Raw genomic sequence first — 5,587 nt, forward strand, 5'->3', positions numbered from 1 at the left:
TTGTCAAAATCGCCCAATGTATTTGCCCATTTCATGATGATTTTCATTTACATGTATTTGCCATTTGCCATTTGGGTTGCCAAAATCGCCCAATGTATTTGGGTCGGTAACCTTGGTTACGATTGTAACCAGTAACTAAATGTAATTTCCTGAAAATTGTAGTGCTGTCATGGCCATTATACGCCATTAAACTTTAAGAAATTTATATATGTGTGGTTTTCTCTAATAATTCGATTTAATTGCTGAAAATTAAATCGCGTTATTAGAGAGGCCCATATTCGGGGTTATCGGGTCATTAGTACTTCCCCGCTCTTTCAACTTATGGTATTTTAGTCGAATCCTTGGGACTTCCTTTTTCCGTTAGAGAATGAAGGGGAGCAGACATATCCTGCATCTCAAGATAAAAATTTGTTTATTTATTTTATATTGTGTTAAAAAATTCCCACCCACCAACACCCTGTATGTAATGTATGAATATATAAAATAAATTGTCTGTTTGTTGTCAATTTTCTGCTGCTTGATTTTTCTATTTTCAGCCTTGTACATGTCTTAGCTCAACACCAAACTTCGTCATGGCGCACAGCATGGCCGTAACCTCCGATGGCTGTTGATGTAACCAACCATTACTGTACCCACACCAATGAAGTTACAATTCTCTAGATGCGTTCCACAATCTGTCATTGGACTTGAATGGATTTATATGTGTACCTTGTACTAGTACATCTCTTAGTTCAACACCTAACTTCGTCATGGCGCACTGCATGGCTGTAACCTTCGATGGCTGTTCATGTAACCAACTGTTACCGTACCCGCACCAATGAAGTTACAATTCTCTAGATGCGTTCCACAATCTGTCGGTGGACTTGAATAGTGATTTATATGTGTAGTGAGTATCTTGCCCCAGTGATTACTATTGGCTTACATGTGACTGATTTTCGTACGATTCCCGATTTGTATGTATAACAGATGGAATAAGACTATGCAATCTTTAGCTGAACTTAAATAGGGTTATATTTAGTGAGCATCTGTTCCCAGGGCTCGCTACAACTGTACATAATTATTTTCAATATGTGTGAAATTTCAATTTGCTTATTTGTGTCAGACTGGATGAAACATTTGCAATGTATTATTTGCCAGTAGGTTGCTTAACAGTTTCATTTGTATATTTGCCTATTTCATATTCATTTCTATATTTGCCTATTTCATGATGATTTTCATTTACATGTATTTGCCATTTGCCATTTGGGTTGTCAAAATCGCCCAATGTATTTGCCCATTTCATGATGATTTTCATTTACATGTATTTGCCATTTGCCATTTGGGTTGCCAAAATCGCCCAATGTATTTGGGTCGGTAACCTTGGTTACGATTGTAACCAGTAACTAAATGTAATTTCCTGAAAATTGTAGTGCTGCCATGGCCATTATTCGCCATTAAACTTTAAGAAATTTATATATGTGTGGTTTTCTCTAATAAAGAGTACTGTTATAGTTCTAAAGGGAAAAACTGATGATTTTCGTCTCAAAAACTTTCCACCACAAAGTATAGTCCCTAGTTTAATTCAACTTGAATGGAATTTAATCGCGGTTTTTTCATTGAATATAGTTCAATTTGCATTGTAGAATTCAGATTTAATGTTAGAATTTAAAAATGATGCAGAATTTTATAAATAAAGGACATGACCAAAATCCACTCAAAAAATCAGGATCGAACGTCCTTAAGCAAAGATAACACCTGATTATTTGCACGTTTTCTGTTGTTTATGAATCAACTGTCAATGTAACAGGAGGATATTATCAGTTATTATGATTACTTGAAGGGATGACATTTAAACAGATGTGTTATAGCTGGTAAACATTCATAATTAGCATCAAATGTCCAGGATGTAATGGAATTGAAATAAAATAAATAAATAAAAAGGGATGGGAATTATATTAATAAATGTCATTTTAATATGTTGTATAATTCGTGCACACGTGTCACTGAAGCGGATATCTATTTAATGATTCGTAATTGTTTATATAAAGCTTATTCTTCTAAGTGTTTTTCATCTGTAAAACCCAATAAAGATATTTTCTAAAATAATAAGTATTCGTGGAATTTATAATGGCAAAATACTTCAGAGGAAAATTGGTTCTTCTTCTTATATGTTACATGAGAAGCATTTCAGCAGGTATTATGCTCTTATGTAGATTTTGCACTTAGCTTCTTTTTTTAAGTTTAATTAAACATTTTTTAGAAGATACTTATTTATGATTTAAATCAGAAAAAACAGTTCCGATTATTTAACTTGTATATTTTGCTAAATTTCACATTGCAAGTCAAGTGGCCAAGAGGAAGCTATACATTGGTCAGACCAAAGACCGGATGTCCACCGGGCTGGCTGGAGGGGTGGCGACACCAGGATAATGAGGACGACAACAACAAGAATCAACTAGCTGATGGACATCACTTCTCAGGTATTAAAAAAAAGTCAATTCACGAGTAAAGACTTTATTAAATTTTACCAATTTTAAGAATTTAAACGCCTTGTACATTTCACTTTCTACATTATTTTAGCATTTGTTTGTTTAAAACTTTTACACATCAAGCTGATGCATGAAACGTAAGTCTTTGATAATCGTATAAATCAGATATTTGTACTAATATTCAATTCATTGATAAATATCTTTCTCAGATTTTATTAAAACAACTTAATAAATTTACGAGATTTTATTGATGCATACATTAACTTTAACATATTAAAGGTGGTTTTAAGAATCAGGAGATTTCTTGCACAGGTTCCTTTGGCAGAAACATGAAGTTCAGTATTGTACCAAAGATCCCAATGACATAAACGACGAGGGGATCTGGCCAGCTGGAAACTACTGCATTCTTAAGCACGGGACTAGCTGTCCTCCCTCGGGTAAAACTTTCCACCTTATTTTGCAATGCATTTAATCTTGTTCTTGTAGAAAGTTTTCTTAATCAGTGTTCGATTTTATCTTAAATGTAACATTAGGTTTTAAAAGTGGAAGTATACACTGGGATGATGAGGATTCTAGGAACAAGAACTCTTATGGCGGAACACTGCCGACTGGAACGTATAACAGGAATACTAGGATAGAATACTGCTGCAGGTATGCCAAAATTAACCATATAAAATATCTAATTAATGAAATGTTCACATTGCCAATTCCTTCATTTGAGCCCCATCATAATTACGCCTTGCTCTATCAGCAGCAATTTTGCAAATACACATGTATATCCTATCATTAAAATGGTTCTCAAATACAATTATGGCTAAGTTATGGATAACCAGATATTCCAAAATTATGTTTCCATTACCTTTAAAAATTTTACAGTGTTTGTCTGATAATGCTCACAAAGATTTTGTCGAAATTTTGCCAAAATGCATATTATTGCTATGGTCAGATTAAGATTATCTTTATACTATCAATTGAATTAACTTGATTGTAATGCATATTCACTTTCAAACGCAGAGAAGACGGTTCGTATACCAATGAGATAAGGCTACCGACGGACAAACCCTTCTATCTGTTAAGATTTACGTCACAGTGTCAGGTGATCAGGGGGATGTACGTAAGAGAGGAGAAGGTACATTTTGATGACGAGGATAAAAACAACAAAAACTCTGTAACCGGAAGTTATCCCTACGGAGCCGGGAAGAAACCACAATCTTTATTACTGCTACTATTCTCCTCTTTAAATCAAATCATTGATGTTGATTGCATCAATCTACCATCTTTTGAATAAAGATTTATTCAATGTGATTTTGTTTTCTTTAAATTTGTTTTATATCTTACAAAAAAGCACATATTAATCTGTTAATTGGAATTTCCATGGGTACCAATTGCGCTCCGTTATTAGCAGACCTATTTTTGTATTCATATGAAGCAGAATTTGTGCAAAATCTTATGATAAACCTGATGACTTTAACTTTTCTATCGTCAACTTCCCTTACTTATGCAGCAATATACCTTCATCACCTGCATACAGATCTATATATCTCAGGTTATTCGGTACGCAAGAGCATGCTCTACGTATGAACAATTTCTAAAACGAGGTAAATTATTGACAAACAAGTTGATGAATCAAGAATATTAGCAGCCTCGTTCAAAGTCGTCATTTCGTAACTTTTATGGTCTATACAATTACCTTGTCAGTAAATACAATTTATCATTCAGTCAAATGCTGACTAACGTTTTTCATACTAATTGTTAGTCTATTGTTTACTTACTGAATAAACGAGGGATTTTCACGTTATTTCCCGATCATGACAAGGAGCACACGGCGGGTGTAACCGGTCGGCAGGGGATGCTCACTCCTCCATAGCACCTGATCCCATCTCTGATGTTTTGGAGGTCCGTGTTTGCTCTGCTCCTATTTTGTATTTTTAATGGACTTTTGAGCTTAAATATTTTTCGTTAGCTTCATATCCTTCCATTTTGTAAATTGTTTTGTTTTTTTTTTTTTTGTTTTTTTTGTAATAACAAGATCTGCAAAATCACTAAACATAAAATGAAATGACATCTCAAAAATACAAATAACTCATATTAGCTAAACAAAAATTTGCTCTGTATTCTTTAAGTTTCATTATTTAATCATGTTAAAAATTTACTACCAATTATGAACGTGAATTGTGTAAAATAAAGACGTTCCATATAGATTCATTACAAATAATTTATTTAAAAATTGAATGTATTATTGTCCGCGTCCTGATAGACGAATCCATTACCTTTGAACAGATATACACTTTTGTCTTGGAATATGAGCGATTTCCACTTCTAATGAATTCATTATTATATGAGAAACCACAAAGGCTTCGTTCAAACGGTGTGTAGTTTTGAGTAGATTAGAATAACAGGAACTCAAAGAAAATGAGTCTTTTAGGAATTATAAATCAATTTCAACTCGAACTTCAGAGGTTTATGCCCTAATGTGGATATTGAATGTATCTCATATTTGTTTCTCTTATTTTGCTGATTTTGAGGAGATATTTTCATTAAAGATAATATTCTAAAAGAACAGGCTTCGTTTGAGGCATTTTTGGCACTGTGAACTTCTGAAAAATTTAAATTGCTTGGTTTTAGTCGACACTGCTTTGAATATCAATAAGACCTTTGGCGATTGAGAAACTATCAAAAATAACGTAAATTGCTCTCTAGTAAATGCATAATGACGTCATCAAACGCGTCATTTTCCTTTCAAACTGAAAAATGCTGCTAAAATGGCAGAATTTTAAAGTAATTTTCCGTTATTTCGTATAGAGCGCAACCTTTGATCTACAATATATGATGATCAAATGATGGGACTTTTTCTTTGAATTCCAAGATATGTTTCATATTTTTGATCATGCAGAGATTGCGCTCATATTATTTCACTTCTCTGAAAGTACATTAATATACCCCTTTTCTTAAAATGCAAGAACATTGAAATTTCGTAGAACATATTTTCCTATACTTGAACTTTCCTGAGAAAAGAACGAGTGACTTATGGGCCCCGGTAAAATGTGAAAATATAAACAATCAAATTAAGCAAATTTTTTCATCTCAAATCATGAATTGATATCTAAACCATACGATTC

The 5,587-nt window shown here is 33.2% G+C and overlaps 1 pseudogene; it reads left to right on the forward strand.

Annotated features, from left to right (window-relative positions):
- Positions 1 to 2,076: 2,076 nt before the first annotated feature.
- Positions 2,077 to 3,775, forward strand: LOC134262996 (uncharacterized; annotated as a pseudogene).
- Positions 3,776 to 5,587: the final 1,812 nt, after the last annotated feature.

The sequence above is a fragment of the Saccostrea cucullata genome, unplaced genomic scaffold, assembly GCF_032062105.1.
Source record: "Saccostrea cucullata isolate Sc308-1 unplaced genomic scaffold, CSIRO_AGI_Scuc_v1 ctg11624, whole genome shotgun sequence".
Lineage (NCBI taxonomy): Eukaryota > Metazoa > Mollusca > Bivalvia > Ostreida > Ostreidae > Saccostrea > Saccostrea cuccullata.